Consider the following 17,920-nt stretch of genomic DNA (forward strand, 5'->3'; position numbering starts at 1 on the left):
AGGATTCTGGCTTTAATATGGATTTGTTTGGTGGCACTTGGCAGAGAAACAGAGGGCTTTTAAAAAAAATTATTATTTCAAAATCTACTGGAAAGGATTTAGCAGCCTTTTGGAAACATTATATTTTCTCTATTTTTGGGGAGCTTTTTGACCTTTTTTAAAGAATTTAATTACCCAGAATTGTCACATCTGATTTCTTTAAATACCCATAAGAGGAAAAACTCACAAAGCAAATGAAAGGTTGGTGAACTTTGCTTTATTTTGCTCACAATGCGAACTTTCAAACGATTGGAAAATTATTTCCTTCTATTTTGAATGACAGAAGTTAAAGATAGGAATGACCTATTAGATCACTGCGAGCATTTCCTTGACAATCGCGGTTCTGTTTCATTAACGGGAAGAAAGGAGCCCAAATTTCACCCAGTGAGCAGCTCCAAGGGCCAGCAGCGGGGTGTGGAGACCCTCATGGTGAGGAAGACCTGAGCCAAGGCAGGGGGGCCGGATGCCTTCAGCACCCAGCTTCTGTTTGGTGGCCCCGTGAGATGAATGAGCTGCGTCTGTCCGACGTGGAGGGCCCGGGCATGAATAGCACAAAAAGCACAACTATGACTGCTCCATTTATTGGCCGTTTTGGCAGCATGGCTGAATAGCAAATGGATGTGGAAAACTGCTCGGAAACTCCCAAACAGGGACCCAGCTATGTGGGGGAACCTGCACTTCCTTCACCCTTTGACATTTTATTATTAACTACTAATTTTGCAATCCATAGCCCATTGGAGGAGCACAAAGAGAGCCAGCTTAGCACAATAATCATCTTCTTGGTTAAAAGCACCCATCTATGCTCCAGTGCTCACATGACAAAATTTGTTTTCCACAATGTTTCCTGGGCATGGCTTAACCACAGTAATTTTTAAATAGGGTATTTTTCCCCCCCTTTCTTTCCTTAAACCAGTATTATACTAGTAGGATGTATTTCAGATGGCAGGAAAAGACTTGTTCTTGTCCGGCTTGGAAGTAATCATGGAAAAGTCTCTTATTCTATCTCAAATGGAACAAATTGTTTGGAGCTCCTGCCCACTGGCTCTGCAGTAGCTCCTTGGGACAATCTCATCCAGCTCGAGGATTTTCCATGGCCACTCTGCCCTGGAATTTAAAGGTCCTTGAGCAGTGCCAGAGAGTTTTTTTTCCTCTACATCTCCAGAGGGTGACAGACACAATTACTGCTGTTCCAGTTGCAATTTATCCTGAATCTTTGTGGCACTTTATTGACTTTGGCTGAGGGTGGCTCAGAGCTCCCGTGCAGCAGGGTGATGGATGAGGCACATGCTGCAGTTTGTCACTGCAGGGCTCTCCCAGAGCTATGATGGCACCTCCCAGTAAGCTGAGAGTTGGGTATTCAAACACTATTAATGTTCATCTTCAGAGAGATGCTGAGATCTACCTCTTCTTCACATGGATCCAGAATAAAATCCTCTTCTTTCAGGAGCTGGGAGAGCAGTCAGACCCTGTCCCAAGTGTGCCAGGGGTAGGGAGAATTTAGTGAGAGTCAAACTGTCATAATGTCCTGGTTCCTGCCAAAGGCAGGAGTTGCAGAAGCTGCTGGTTCCTTATCAGAGATGTGAGTGTTATATGCAGAGTTTGGATATGCAGTACAGCTGTAGAGGATCACATCTGGAATGGAGGCAAATCTGAAGAGGTTGTTTGGGCATCATTTTGTCACTGGGAATGTCCTGTCAGGTTAAATCCAGGTGTGTGGCCCCACACTGCATCTGCAAACACAGAGGAAAGAAGAGGTAAAAGGGGGAAGTCTGCTGAGGGCTGGGCATGAGGAGGATGGTGTCCAACTGCTGTGTCCAAGCCCAAGTGACCCCCTAAACAGGACACAACCACCCTGGCTCCACACATCCCTCACAGGCCCTCCTCTGTGGGGCTTCTCTTTCTGAAAGTGGTCTTTCCTCAGTGGCCGCCACCTTGGTGTCACTGCTGGCTCTAAGTGGGGCAGTTACCTGTGCTCTGCAAGGTCCAGCTGATGTAGAACTTTTGCACCTCCCAGGTTCTCCTCCACAATAGTCAAATCCAGGTCCTGGTTGAAAGGTGAAGCAGATTCCCATGTGCTGAACCCTGTGGGAGCTGCAGAGCTACAGGGATTGAGCCTCCTGCTGTCTCAGGTATCAGACCCCTTAGTCCCCCACTGATTTTAGATATTAATTTCTGTCTGTCCCCTCTGTCTCTGTGTCTCTTGAGTGTGGCACCGGAGAAATCCAAGCAGATGCTGTTACAAGGCAGGAAGCTGGGCTCCTCTGAAGCTCTGGGTCTTGTGGGGTGTCAGTCCAGGTTTGTCCTGAGGCTGGGAAGACAAATCCACTTGTTCCTGGAGCACTTGACAGTCTTGTTGTGGGGCAAATGGAGGGGATTTATTTCCATGTCTGTAATGTCTCCTTAAAGGACTCAGATGGAAGAAACAAACCTAATAGGAGAACAAACCCTGTGAGCCTGTGTGTGCCTATTTCTATGCCTGAATAGAAGTGCCCAGTGACTTTTGAGATGCCTTTGAAACTTTAGCCAAACTATTTCTTAAAAGGCCTTATAAAGAGTTCAGTTTGACTCGGTTTTCCCAGCATGGTCTTAGTTGCAGAATATTTAATTATTTTGAAACAGGTAGAGTTTATTTAAACCCTTCTGTATTTGTGGAATTTTCCTGGAGAAATCTCTCTATTTTCTAGATTTTGAGAATGCTGTTCTCTAATAAACTGCAGCTATATTTATCTCAGCACTTGTATTTTCTCCTTGTTATTCTTTGCTCTGACACAAGCTGTCCTGACACAAGGCACAGTTTGAGCTCTCTTGCTTTCCCTCTGTTTCCCAGTGTTTCTTTTGAAATTATATGCAAGAGCACACATTCCACCTTGGCATTTGGCAGCCCCTTCCCTTCTTATCTTCTATTCATGAGCTTTTAGAAATGTCCTGCAGTAGCCCTGCCTGGCTGCTGGGTGTCTAAGGCTTTTAATAGTTCTGCTAAGTTTAATTGTACTTGATTTTGCTGCTTCATTTTTATATGCATGCCAGACAGCTCATCCCCTCAAGAATGTCCTGAAGGCATCCTCTGCCATAATAAATAACAGAAGTGATAGTTAAAGTATACATGTATAAATAAAGTTTGCTCTGATGTGTGAGTTTGCCTAGCAAATATGAAAATGTGACCGAGGGCCTGCACCTCTGCATTCAAATCCTTGCTCTACAGTGAAATGAACTGGAATGTGCTACAGTGATTTTCTTTGATAATGTCTGGCTTATAATTTACTTTTGGCTGAAGCAATCAGTGAGGGAAATCCATTTGAATAGCTTTGTAAGAACGCTTTATTTTTCTGGTGCTGCAGGCTGCAACTTTCACACTCTGAGACTAAATCCCTTTCGCATCGTCCAGGTCCTGGGGAGAGACATTTATTTAAAAGTAGCTGAAATGAAGCACAGAAACAAACTGTAAGTGATTTTTGGCATTACAAGTGCAGTGACTGTAAAGCAGTGGCTCGGCTCCATACTTTAATAGGCTTTAACGTATCAATTATAGTGCTGAGTAGTAATTAGGGCTATAGAGCAAAATGCAGAGTGACCTCTAAACTGTTCCAAAGCTGTGGGAACTGGTGGGAAGGGGGATTTGGGAGCAGACTGAATTCTGGTAATCATACCACAGGGTGCAAAAGAGCAAATGTGACTATTAAAAGTTGAATTTTGTTTCAGCAACGCAGGCAAGCCTTGCCTACTCTCTGAAGGTGAATCTTCCCACAGCATGGAGCTAAGTGGGCTGAGCAGTGAATAACTCCTCTGGGACCATGGGCAGCAGCATGCTGGTCCTGCCAGCCTGCCCACTCCATTAAATAAATTGTGTCTAAAATCCCTGCACTGCTCTGCTGTGCTCAGCTGCTTGGGAGCCTCTCAGGAGGAAGGTGAAAGCTGAGAGCTGGGGAATGCTGCTTCTCCTTACAGTGTGGCCTAAAGACACCCCCAAAAATTCCATGGTACAAAGGAGATGCCTGGCTTCCAGCTACACTCCTTCCACCCTGCACTCAGCTGGTGAAAATATGCTTGTCCTGGCTTAGAAAGGGCACTCCAAAATTTTGGAGGACAGAGGCACTGAACCCCCCCTTCATAGTAATAACAATAATAAAAATAATGGTAAGAGCAATGCAAACCACAAAATTACAAGTTTTCTTCCCTTTCTGGTTGTTTGCTGCTCAAATTGCCCTGGAGACAGAGTGAAATGTCCAGTGGTACTGTGGATGTTTGGTTGTAGGGATGGCAACCTATATCCTCATGTGCCTTGTTAGTGCCATAAACCTGAATGAGCCAAGCCCCAAACCTCCTCTTGTTTTCAGGGTGGAGTTAAAGCCACAAAATACTTCTGCAATGTTTGTAGCCAGTGATCAATTGTAAACTAAAGAAATATTTATTCTGAAGCGTAAACTGAGCAGTGTGAATTTCTTTGCCCAGGATATTCCTCTTGATGTTACTATTTTGATATGCCTAAGTTCATTGGTATAAATAGGGTGCAGTTGTCATCACATTTAACTATAAAAAGCCCTCCTCAGCTGACAGCATAGGTATCATAAAGTCACATCACCCCCTACTAAGCAATTTTCACTTGAGCCATATGCAAGCCTCTGAATGACAATTCTGCCTTTCTAGCTTTGGCTGGCATATAACTTAAGAGCAAGGGAAGGATTTCAGAAACAAAGATTTGTAGGCTTGACACAGCACCAATGAATCATATACTTGAAAACTTTATCCACCATAGCTGAAAACAAAAATCACATACAAGCCAAAAATGCAAAGTGGGCCCCATGGATGTGACATGGTTTGGCTCCCCTCCAGGAGGCTTCAGTAATCTTCTAGCATGGTTGGAAACATGCCAGCAAGTGTCCTTCACCAGGCTGGAGGGAGTGAAACATTCACAAGAACTAATTTCTTCATGTGAGATCCCACAAAGAGAAATGGCTGCTTTACCCTCGTGAAGAGCAAGATGAAAGTTTATCCCATTTTAGGACTTGGTTTTGTCTATTCAGCAAAGTGCTTATATGGGCTCCATGCTGTCCTGCCTGGGCCGGTCGTGGTCTTTAACACATTTATTTTTGCGGGTAGAGGAAGGGCTGATATTTGTGCTTCAGCTGGGGAAGGCATGAATGGCAATGCAGCGTTCCACCCCACACTGGGAGAATGGAAATTAGCACTGCTTGTCTCAGCAGCAGAGCGAGTCAGGAGGAGCTTTACTTGAGCATGAAAAACTAGAGAGAGGAGAGTCAGTCTGTGCGAGGTAGGGAGAACTGCCAAGACTCAACTGGATAAGTAACACGCAGTAAATGCTTAGAGTCACCTTGCCAGACAAATATTTGCCTTTCACTTTGAATGAAGACCAAATCATGTTCTAACTAGTAGGACCAAGAAATTCCACGCATTTTAGTAAGTCGAGTGTCCTGCAGAAACTCCCATGGTAAGCGTATGAGGGCAGACTTTGGGGGATTGCTGGACAGGCAGGAGGAAAAAAAAAACCTTGGGAAGATATTTCAGTGTAGGAAAAAGATCAGAGGGAATGCTGGGAACAGAGTGGAAAAAAGCTTTGTAAATGAGATTGGTGAAATACACCACCACATTCAGTGGATAGCCTTCATATTTATGGTGGTCAGAGGGGTGGAATCCAGGAGCTGAAGAGGTCAAAATCTCTGGGGAAACACTGGAGACAAAACTATGTCTCCTCCCTAAGACCGATTATCTCTGAAAAATATGTTATGCGAAGAATTAAAATCTAGAGTAAAGACCACAGTCCCTGGGCATTTCCAGTCATTTCTAACAGCCATGTAAACTTCCCTCTCTTGTTCAGTGAACCAAATGCAGAAGACAATGGCAGACAAAAGACAGCAGTAGAATTGTCCTCTTGGTGACTGATGTGGCCTTGGTATCATTATTTAAGGACTACACTTATAGGCAATCCTCATTGTTCTCAGGCCATTTGCTCTGTCTGCTGTAATAGCCTTTTATGACCAATTTTTGGAAACAACTGATTTTATCAGCTCTTACTAGATTGTTACTAGTTTAGCAGCTCTGGTTGGATTTCAGTGCATCTATCAGTTTTAATGAAAATAGAAAAAATAAAGAAGGAAAGCTGAGATCGACCAGATCCTCGATCACTGGGCTGTGCAAGAGCAGAATTCAGACCCTGGTTGTGACCCCTCTAAGTGCAGACTACTCTTCCACTTTTTTTCTGTGTATCTTTTTTTTTATTTCAAAGTGAGCCAGAAATGACACCTTCACAATTTCCCTTGGGAAACCTGGGATCCAGAGCTCTCTGCATTCAGTAAGAATCTTTCCATTGACTTTGATGTCCTTTGGACTAGAACTTATATTTCCATGGCATTTCTGGGACGTGTGTCTGAAATTCACTTGCTTCCCTCACTCTTTCTCATGCATCATTCTGGCCAACACATCTCCTGCCATAAATACAGCCCTGAGCACGCTCAGGAGTCCTCCAGTTTTCAGTCAGTAGCAAACACTGTCTGATACCTGTCTAATTTTCCTTCCTAGTTTAATCTCATTCCAGCTGTCTGTATCCCCTTGGGCCCCTGTGGTTCCTCTCCATTCCAGCACCTTTGCAATCATGTTTTGTGACCTTGTATCATGTATGTAAACACGGAAAAGCTTAATTAAAATGAGCAAATTTATCAAAGTATATAATCTACATACAGTCTATGTACTTATATACTTTTCAAAGGCATATCAGAAGCACCTGAATAAAGCCCTGTTTAGTAACTATTAATTAAGTGATGTTCATACAATGCTTTGAACATGTAAAATGGTCAGAGCTTCTGAGTATATCATGAACATCGTTATCACTGGTATACAAAAATCAGGAATGTACTGAAATTCTCTTAATCCCACCCAATTACCGAGGACTGTGAGTTGAAGGGAATCAGCCATGACAAACTAACAGATAGTCTTTCTTCCAGCTGGGCTGTCCTTTTGTCTCCAGAAAATGGTATAAAGTGTAACTCCTTTTACCCATCTTGTTTATTTAAGCACATTTGTCAAAGCCTACCACAGAATGGTTATTCCAGCTTAAAGAAATCCTTCCGGGTCAGAAAGTCCTTTGGATGTCTCACATCCAACTGCTCTCCCTTCCCATTCCCCTCTTTTAAGTCCTTGAAAGTCTGTCAAAGTCTGGGCTGAATTCCTGGAGCCAGTTGGAGTGTAGCTCTCCTTTTGTTCCCCACTGCCAACTGCAGAAAGCTGCGTTCACTGGGTTTTGTAGTCACCAGCTTTAAAATCCCTAAGTCCCATTGCTTCCTTTGAATGGCCAGATGCAAAGCAACGCTTTAAACCTAGGAATGACTTTACAGAGCTTTTCACTTGCCATGTTGGATGGGTGCTGTGCTGTCTCTGATTTCAAGGAAGAATGCCTTAAGCAGCCTGTCTGTTTCTTAAGACTATCAGAGGTAAGGCTAAAACTTGCAAAATAACATCTGGAAAGTCCAGATCGTTCTCTAATATAGAAATAGTATTTTCATCCTTGAGGTCTGCAGGCTATAAATATAGTTCTATCAATGTAATTAATTCAGCTTAAAGGGATGTCTTCCGTTTTTAAGGTATATACATTTAAACATGGTTTAAATGGCAAACTGCTTCAAGTGCTGTAGGGCTGCTAAGTTTTACTGCACTTGAAGGTACAAGATGTTTGGGTAATTTTTGTCCTCTTACTATTCATCAGTGAATTAATTTACTGTTCTGCTTACGGATAGAAGTACAATCCAATACATTAATCATATTGAGATTTTTAAACCTGCACTAGTCTGTTATGACTTGTTCTTCATAAGGCTGAAAAATATTTCTTTCATCAGAATGGCTTAATGCCTATAAACATGTCCTAATTATATTTTCTTGGAATTAATCAAGTTCATTATGTAAAGTTTGGGATCTACATCTGAAGTGAATTTGAATTGTGAGCATCTGCCACATTCCCTTCAGACATTACTGATAAGAATAGTGGTGTGGGATTTTCAGAAATACTCAGTTTTGGCCTAATCCTGTTCCTCCTAATGTCACTTGGAGTTTTACCACTCTTTCAGTGGTGTGGATTTCAGTCAAACCAGAGCACTTCTCAAAACCTTACAGTTTGGACAAATTTATCAAACAACTTGAGAGAAGAAGTCTACACAAGGTGTCACTTCATTTAGAAGAAGATGTAGTTATCTCTGTTTGGTTGGTGGTTTGAGTTTTTTCTCTGTATTTTTTCCCCCTAAAATAGAGGTTTACTGAGCACTTTGGATGAAAAGTGATTAAATAGTTTGCTGTCAGAGACTTAGAGGTTTTTTGCATGAGAAAATCCTTCAGAAACCTACAGAATCCCTCAAAATCACTCAAAAAGTCAATGGGCTTATACAAAGAAGCCCCACTTGTACGGGAACTAAGTCATTCTCTTTGATTTAAAGCCCTCTGAGAGGGTGATCTTTATCTCATTAGTTCAACCACAGTTGTTTCCATTGCAGTTTATTCACAAGAACCAAATCTTGAGGTACTTAATTCAGTTTGGTCAGGTCAAAGAAAGCTTTTTCCTGAGCAATGGTTGCAGGATATGACCAATTTTTGACTCCTGATCTTCCCACTGAAGATAAATGAAATAATGCTTTCAGAACTGTTTGATATTGAGGACTGTAAAAAAAGGAAAGGGTTGAAAATTAAGGAGGAAACTCTTTATCCACCAATCCATCGATATTTTAGCAAGCCCAACCTTCTGAGGTGGTCAGGCAATGTCCACAAACACAGTACCTACCAATTTAAAGGTTTCTTACCCTTGGTTCTCTTTGGTTTAAGTGCTGTGGAGTCAGCAGGGGAATGGGATGCAAGGAGGTGCAATTCTGAGACTTCAAGGAGCCAAAAAATTCCCTCAGACAATTGTGCCTGTCAGCATTTATGAATCTTGCTAATTGAAGGCGCCCTCCCTGCGATCACTGCCTGCACAGTAGCAGGTACATGGGATGGGTTTGCTCTCCCTCCACAGTCTCAGAATTGGCTGTCTGGCTGCAGGTGGGTGTCTAGACTTCCATCATAACCTGTGGAGTTATCCCTGCTCCCAGGAGCCAGCTCACCTATCCAGCCTGCAGCCATGTGATGAATCACCCTCTGGCTGTGCTTGCCTCTCTCTGCTGATGACAGGGAAAGCCCAGATGGGTGACACCCATTCTTGACTTAAGAAGCTGAAATAGGATGAGACGGATCCCACCCACATTGCTCACACACTGCTAATTGCAGTGTCAAAAGATCTGGTGTGTATTTAAAAATACACATATTTAAAATAGCCAGTTCTGGCGCTGCAGGGTGGGCAATGTGATGTGGGGGGTAGGTTTGGGTGCCTGGCCTGAATCCAGCAGTTGTTGTTGTGGGCCACAGTGAGAATGTCCAGCTGACCTTCCTCAAAGTCAACACAACCACCTGGCCAGGAGCTGTGCAGCTTGTGGAGCTGCAGGGGCCTTGGAGGGACCATTCCTCATAGGCAGGGAGGAGAGGGACAGCCAGGGGGGAGGAGAGGAGCAAAGAGCTCATCTACAAGGAGGGACAATGACAGCAGAGCCAAACCCCTCAGCTGTAACCAGCAGAAAAGGCTTTGCCTAAGTGGCAGGACAGTTTCAGCCAAACCAAGAGCTCCCAGGATGAAAACTCTCGTCCTGATCTTCCCAACATCCGTCTTAAAAGTGGCTTGGCTGCAAACAGCTTCTACAGCTGATGCATAATTAAAAAGCCATTTTCATTCATTGCACAGGCAGTGCACAGATCTCTCAAATGTCCATTTGTTGCACACTATCACCAATAGACCATTAAACTTGGCCCTGGGCTGTACTTCTGTGTCTGCCTTTTTGTTAAGCACATGTGCTTCGTCTGTCAATAATTACAAGGAATTGAATCTTGGCTCTTCTTTTCTGGGAACTGCCCTGCTGCTGGAAAAAAGCTAACAGAAACATACTAGTGCAGAGTTTTCAACATTGTGACACTGCTTGGCATGAGAGATAGCTCCTTGTGACAAGTTAAATGCTAATTTTTATTGAAGGCAACAGTAAAATGGGAAATTGGTCTCTGCACTTCACTTAGGCAAGAAATTAGGAAGAAGTCTGCCAGAAATTGCTGTTTCAACACTATAAACTTTGCTTTACAACATGCTGCTGGACCAAAAAAAACCCTTTGATTATTGGAAATCCATGTGGATTGCTGATCACTGGGGAAAATATGTTATTTTCTCCCCTGCACACAGAGACAAATACACATTTCTTGTGGGGAGCTGAGGCAGGCATTATCACAGCCATTGCCGTGGGCAGTGCAGTAAGCCTGGGCCTGGAAGCCAAGATTTTAATCAATCAATGGCAATTCTTTCTGCAGCAGGAATAAAGTTTAAAGGCACAATCAGCACCAAGGAGTTTGGTAACTGTGGCTGACACAAAGTCCTTGGAAATCAGTGACCATCGATTGACCTGTGTGCTGGGGGGTGTGGCTGCTCAAAAAACCTCATATACTCAGAAAAACCTCAAAATACTCATCCAAATTCTGCCAGTCTAATGCCCAAACACTTATTTTATTTTGCATTTTGGTAATTTGCAATGAATATTCATATCTCATCTGGCAGGTGTCCAAACACATGAGATGAGCTTAGAGAATGGCGACAATAAATACAGAGTACAAAGGATGGGGTTTTTTAAAATCAGCTTCTGGGTTGTTAGAAACATTTTTCAGGTTTTTCTTCATAGGCACCAAGACTTAAAAACTTACAATTTCTTCTATTTTAAGGAAAAGCCCTGAACCTCATGCAATCACTTGTCTCCAGGGAGACCATTTAAGAAAAACAAAATACTGAGAGATGAGGGACGATTCAGAATAGTTAGAAGCAATGTATTTGCATTAGAAATATTGATTGGTGTTTTTGGAATTTAATTTTCTGCTCAGCACTCCAAAGGCCTTAGGTACTGAAAGGTGCTCTATTACTCATTTTATCTATAAAGCTCTCCCCCTCAACACATCCTGTAAAAGCACTCAGGGTGTTGCATGGTAATTAAAAGGTGATATTAATATTTCCTGACACGCACTATAAAACATCTTCAATTAGCTTCCTGTAACTATCACACACACAGGAAAGGAAAAGGAATGTATAATAAGAAGAGAAAAAAAAAATATTGGGAAGGTGGTTGCTTTGACTTTCTGCTTGGGTGTCCTTTTTTTTCCACAAAAAAAGTAAATCATCTTTGTTTTCCTGTCTGCTTTCCCAGTTAGACCAAGGCAGCTAAAATCCGCAGATGCTGAGGTTTTTCAGGCTTCTTTCCCACTTGGAGCCTCATAGGCAAATTACACTGTCATACAAAGATTTCCTGTAAGAAAACAGGGGAATTTATTCCTCAGAGTACAGATTCCCCCAGCCTTTGTGCTGTCCCAGCCACTGGCATCAATGACACCTGATTTGAAGTACAGCAGTAATTTTTTGTGCTTCTGTTGTGACATTTTGTAATGTGGGCTGTAGGCAGGGTCACCTGGCAGATGTTTGCATCACTTGTCCTTCCTAAAGGGGAGACAGAGATGTCTCCAAGGGCAGTGCTCTGTGCGGAGAACATGCTTATAAATCAAGGTACCAAACTGGTGAAAAATCCATTCTTGCACAAAGACTCTAGGGCTGTGCAGTGCCATTGAAGGTGATTTTTTGCTGTGGGATTTGAATTTCTGCATTTTCTTTGGGTTTCCTGCTTGTCTTATTGCCTCTCTGGTATTTTTCTCCCTACAAGAAGTTTGGTATCTGCAGCCTCCTCTGTCCTGGTCTCTTCCATGGGACCTGCATGACATCTGTCTGTCAGAAATTTGTAGGCAGAATGATGCCAAGATTAGAAAAAGAACTGAAAGACATCTCAACAGATCCAGGAGAGGTTTGGGTACAGAGAGAGGTGTGTGAAAACCTGGACCACACATAAATATACAGACCCCCCCTGAGCTGATGTTTCTGCTCTGTATTTCAGGACATAGTTAAGATCTCACTTTAATCAGCATCAAGTGGAACAGGGTATTTAGAAAACATGAGCTATAGTTCAGAGTATATTATAGACATGGAAGTTGTCTCACTGGGCTAATTTTACCATATCAAGCCAACCTTCCCTAATGCAGCACTGTGCTCCAAGCAGCACCCATTAATTGCAGGAGAAGACGGAGATTGAAATAAATTCAGGGCATATATTTAAGTGCTGAAACTGTTATCGGATTTTTTACATACAAAGGTTCAAAAGAAGAGCCACAGGGATGGATGCTCACAGCAGTTCAGTGTGAATCTGACAGTGGTTGGTAGAAAAAGCTTCAGAGTGATGTGAGGGATCCAAACAGAGGCTGCTGTGAGATTACCTGCACTCCTTCCTCATTTCCTTGCGTGTTGCACCTTTCCTTCTAGCCATTAGAAATTGGCTCAAGCCCTGGAGAAGGATGCTGAGTAAGCACATCATAATTTTCCCTCTTGGTATTATTTCTGTCACTCTCTGGATACCCTTGGAAATATTCAACCCCTTGTTTGATACTGCTAAGCCCTGTGTAGCTTTCTGTGGAGGTGATGTGCATAAATTCATTGCACCTGCATTTAATCCATGCTTCCTTTGATTGGTTTTGGATTTGTTGCATTTCCACTGCACTTAATGTCACCTTGCTGTGTGGCAGCAGCACGGAGGGCAGAGCACCTGCCCTGAGCCCTGGGAATTTCACAGATACCAGAGATACCCACCCAGGATTGTTTCTAATCCTCCCAGTCTCTTTTATTCACCTGGGATTTTCAGCCATCCCTTGAACATTGTTTTCCTTTGAGCATTGTCTTCCCTCCCACCACCCTTCCCCAAATCCCTCTTTCTTCCAGGCTTAATTCTGTGCTTTGGGTTTGTGCTCTGCCATGATTCATGTGTCAAGCCCAACTCCACGCTCAGCAGTTCAGCAAAGCACTTAGGCCCATGGTAATCTTTAAACTCAGAACATGCTGAAGTGCTCCACTTAACAGAGATCAGATCATTCATGTGCTTAAAGATAAGCATTTGCTTAAGTACTTTGCTGAATTCAGGCCTAAACACACACATTAAATTCATCAGCTAGGACCCTTGACAAATTTTGCCACAAAGGTGCCTATCTCGCCATGGACTATAAACGGAGACTAGATGACTAGTTTAAACTAGATAGCTAATCTTTAGACAGCTAAAATGAGGTGAGAGGAATCCCACCCTCTGTACCTATCTATGGTGTCAGGCACTGATCTCTGTTGGGGGCCCTCCATTCTATTGAGAGGCAATTAATGAGCACCAAAACTGGGGATGAGCCCAGAAGGTGATGGGGAGGGAATTTCTGGGTGCCTGCCTCCAGCAGAGCAGCACCCAGGTGCAGCAGGTTGGAAAGTTAATGGTTTATTTCATTCTCAGACCTGAATTCTGCCCTGCAACAACAACTGGGCAGGTTTTAAATGATCCCTTGTCAGAGATGAGATTTTGAAGTCCGTGTGCTTTGAAGTGAGCTACGTGGCTGTCCTGCTGAAAAATTCCCCAGGAAACCTTCAGCCTTGACCTAGTGGTTCAAAGTTACAGAGATTGAGCTGAAACGTGACTTTAGTGTTATCTGGGCTTTTTGTTTCAGTTTTGATCATTAAACTCGGGGTTGCCACATAGTCAGGAGTGATATTGGGTTTCTGCCAGACCTGCCAGTGGCACGAACACTTGAGCCATTACGTACACAGTAACCCAAGAGTGCTGTAAATGCTCATGTGCCTGCAGAGTTGCCATGTCCCTAATGTGAAGTGCAAGTGAGAGCTGTCAGCTGCATACTAAAATGTCCCTGTGTGGAATAGCCTGGCTTCACAGTAAACAAGGTTTGCACCTTGAGGCCCAGGCTGAGGGTCTGGAGTAGCTGATGGAAATGTTAGGTCCATATCTGCCCTCTCTGCCTGTAGGATGATACATTATGCTCATGAAGCCGATGAATTGGTGTCTGCTTTTTTTCCCCACATTTCATGAGATCAAAGGAAATTAAAAAAAAAAAAAATCCAAACCAAACCAAGACATGGTGTATGTCTCCCTACCTGGCTTCTGTCATTTTGATACCATTTTCCTTGGGAAATTTATTGTAGCTCAAGCCTTGACTACCAAATCCTAATTTTGCCTAGCATGGTCTGCTTGACCATGAGCACAAGAGGCTAATTCTGGTGTGAAGAAAAAGATATTTCTGAAGATATTGCCATTATTCTGCTGAGTTACTTTTTGAGGAATAACATATCTTATTAAGCTTCCAGTGATGTGGACAGTTCCTTCATCTGGGGCTGCTGACCAGCTCACCTTTCAGCAGGACTGTGAGTCCCTGGGCTGTCACCAGGCACAGAACCAAAGCCAAGGCTTTTCAGCCATGCTGAGAAGGACCAAATCCAGATCTGTCTGGCACAGGGACAGAGGAGGAGCCCTTCCTGCATGGCAGCTTCTGTGCTACGCATGCCCTGTGTGCAAAGTCTCTGTCATTGGAGTCCACAGAATTCTTTTAGTCTCTCTTTCCCTTTCCTTGACTCATTCCTCTTATCTGTGTGTCTCTGTTCTTTGTATTCACTCCCTGCATTTGTCCTCCAAACCAGGAGGCTCCAAACAAAGCAGGCTCCAAACAGGAGCCTTTTTTCTGTGAGCATCCCAAATCTAGAGAGGATGCTCTTCACCCTGCTCATCCTGGGCAGAGACCCTCCCCACATCTCTGGCTGGTTACCCCCAGAGAACACAGCAGCACCCTCAGCTTGGATCTGAGATAGCATTTTGACCTCCAGGAAACTCTGCTCTTCTCATGTGATATTCAGTGTTCCCCACCTAAATGTCACTAAAAATAATGGCAGTCCTTGGAGTGGAAAGTCTTGGGATTTCCACCATGCAGTGGTTCATTTAAAAATAAAAATGAATCAGAAGCTCACACTTTTCGAAGCCAAGAACATTATGTTGGCACTGGTGCCTCAGAAGGGAATTAGGAAAGTCTCTCCTGGGCTGGAGTGCTTCCTGGCTGATCTGCAGGATTCCTGTGTGTTCTCCACAGGGACCTGCCCCAGACACAAGCAGGGTAATTCAACAGTGGAGGATTGGATCACTCAGTCTGTGCCCTAGGAAAGAAAAGTTTGTGTCCTGACAATGTGTTTGAGCAGCAGAGTCTGGGCAATACATTGAGGCATTAAGCTCTGCAAGAAATGGAATGCCATAATTACTCAGATTTGGGGGAAAAAAAATAAAATCAGCTAGTGAAAAGCTACATCCCCCTCCAAAAAGCATGTCATTTCTTAACAGTGCCTCTGAAGTGTTAGTTTGCTTTTGGCATTTTTCCCCTTTATCTCAACCCCTCAAATAAGCCATAATGACAGCCAGGGTTGCATGTTACTTCGTGTACTGCCTTGCAAAGCACTGGAATTCCTTAGGTGTCTTAAATTATGGGCTTCTTTAGGACAAATGACTTATATTCTGCCTGATATTGACCAATATGCTGAAAACAGCACAAATATTGGATAGAGTTCATATTGTTATTGCACAGACATTTGTTAGACTATGCAAAGTTAAAGCTTCATGTGTTTTATTGAAAATAGATTTAACAGTCTAATGGGCTCTCATGTGGGACAAATACAATACAATGTGAATACTTGTAGATCTGTATGTCACAACCAGAAAATATAACTCTATAAATCTCTGCCAAAGCTTCACCTCTAATTTAATCTCCTTCATTCACCTGAAATAATTTTTGATAGCAAATTCTTAACATTTCCTTTAATTTTTCTAGTTGGATCCTTTTTCTTAATCTTGTGGACAAGTCTAACAAAACCTTTTTGTCAGCACACTTTCATTGTGTTGTTGACTAGAATTTATGAGAAATACAAGAAAATCTAATCTCAGTGATCTTTTCTTCCTGGGAAAAAGCAAAAGATCTGAGGAGTTTCAGTTAAACAAGTACTGTTACAGGGTGATTCTCCCCTGGCCTGTAATAGGTTTTGTCATTTAAACTTTTGGAAACTGGGAAAGCAGGAATATTTCTGTGCTGCAATAGAAATTTATGTCTCCTTTGCACATGTCTAAATGAGCACAGGAGGGAGGCAGTGGTGGGAATCTGGACTGTGGATCTTGCACAGTCTGGACCACTAAGCTTTTTCACTGATTCCCAGAGTGAGGAATGATTGCTCTGACATTTTTTTCCCTCCTTTCAGTACTGAAATTCTTATGAGAAATCCAAAGCTGCTATTTTTGGCAGGCATGAACAGTATGATTTTTGGTACCTTACTTCAAAATGTAATCTATTTTCTTTTAATTGCCACAACAGCTTTATGGTCCTCAGCGCTATTAAAATGTTTCAGGCATTAAAAAATAAGGCTGTAAAATAATGAAGAGGGCCTTTCATGCAACATCCCGCTCTCCACAAAAGCATAATCACACAGAATATTGAATCCTAAGAGATCATACACTTACCACTTTCCCTGAAAGGAAGCCAGATTCTGCTCTCATTTGAACTGCATCAAATTTAGGCCAGTAAACATGAAAAATAACCCAAACCTCAGTTTTTATGCAAATGCAAATAAGTCATAATATGTGAGTGATCTTTCCAAATGTGTGTACTACTTCTTGACCTCTTCTTTTTGACTTTGTTCCTAATCCAGTAACATTGTAGCATGACTGCAACTGTATGAAGTTGCCAGATCTAAGAACTTATGTAATGAAAAATGCTGTTGTTTTATTCTGGATCTATCTTTATTTTAAATTAAAACAAACAAACAAACAAACAATGGGACAAGCACATAATTTGAATGGAAGCAATTGCTTATGCACTGTGCTGTGCTGATTTGGGCTAAATGGGAATCTCAGGAAATTGCCATTTGTGGACATTGACATTTTCTGAGGTATTTGTAGGTGAACTTTTATTAACAGCTCTGTCCTTCAATAGAGGTTAATAAATCACTGGTGAATTTGCAGGCACTCTCAGAATAGATAGGAAGCCAATTCCTCTGAAAGATTACTCCTCTATTTGTTTAGCCACTGGCTCTTTGCTTGTAACTGATAGGTTTAAGAGCTGGGAATGCTGCATTTCCCTGTATGCTTTAGCTGACTTGGTAGAGATGTTTGTGTTTGATAAACGAGAGGATGATGAGGGGCTGGCTAAATGCAACAGGGTTTTTTTTTTTTTAATCTGCAATGGTTAGAGATGGGAATTCCTCAAGTAGGCAAAGCCACTGGCTTCTGGCAATGAGTAACTGTTTTTTGTCTTGGATGCAACCTGAGCTCGTTAGTGCTCTCTCTTCCTTTCACACATGCACACACACCCTCTTGGGTCAGCTCCAGCCCCCGTGATGGCTCAGGGGGAGCCAAACTGCTGCTTCTCTTCACTTGGCTTAGAAGTCTCAAAATGTGTAAAATGCACGTGTGTGTCAGTGAACCCCCAGCTGCTTGAAAACACACTTGATTGAACTGGGAAAACTTCAAGTGGAAATGTGCTAAATGTGTGAAAAGTGGAAAACATGGGGAGAGTGGGGGAGCCTGTCTGAGACAGCCACTCTGCAGTTTAAAAAGGGTCAAAATGGACCAGGGAAGTTCAGAGGCCAGATTTGTGTTCATGTTGGGTAAACACATGGGAAATTACATTTGGTTTGCTGCAGCAGTAAACAGAGAATAGGTATTAGAACAGGACATAAATATCTGTGTGCACTTGGTTCCTCTGTCCTGACTGGATAGGGCTCATCTGTGGGTACCCAAATATATTGTATGGATAAATTATTTACAAAGAGTAATCTGTTTTTTTATGGAAGTCTGTAGCTAAGTGCACATCACATTTCAGTTTTAAAATCCTGTTGCAATGCTGAGTTTCCAGGCAATATCTCTCTGCTCTGTCCTTGCAG

Source organism: Passer montanus, unplaced genomic scaffold, assembly GCF_014805655.1.
Source record: "Passer montanus isolate IOZ18808 unplaced genomic scaffold, ASM1480565v1 scaffold8, whole genome shotgun sequence".
Taxonomy (NCBI): Eukaryota; Metazoa; Chordata; class Aves; order Passeriformes; family Passeridae; genus Passer; species Passer montanus.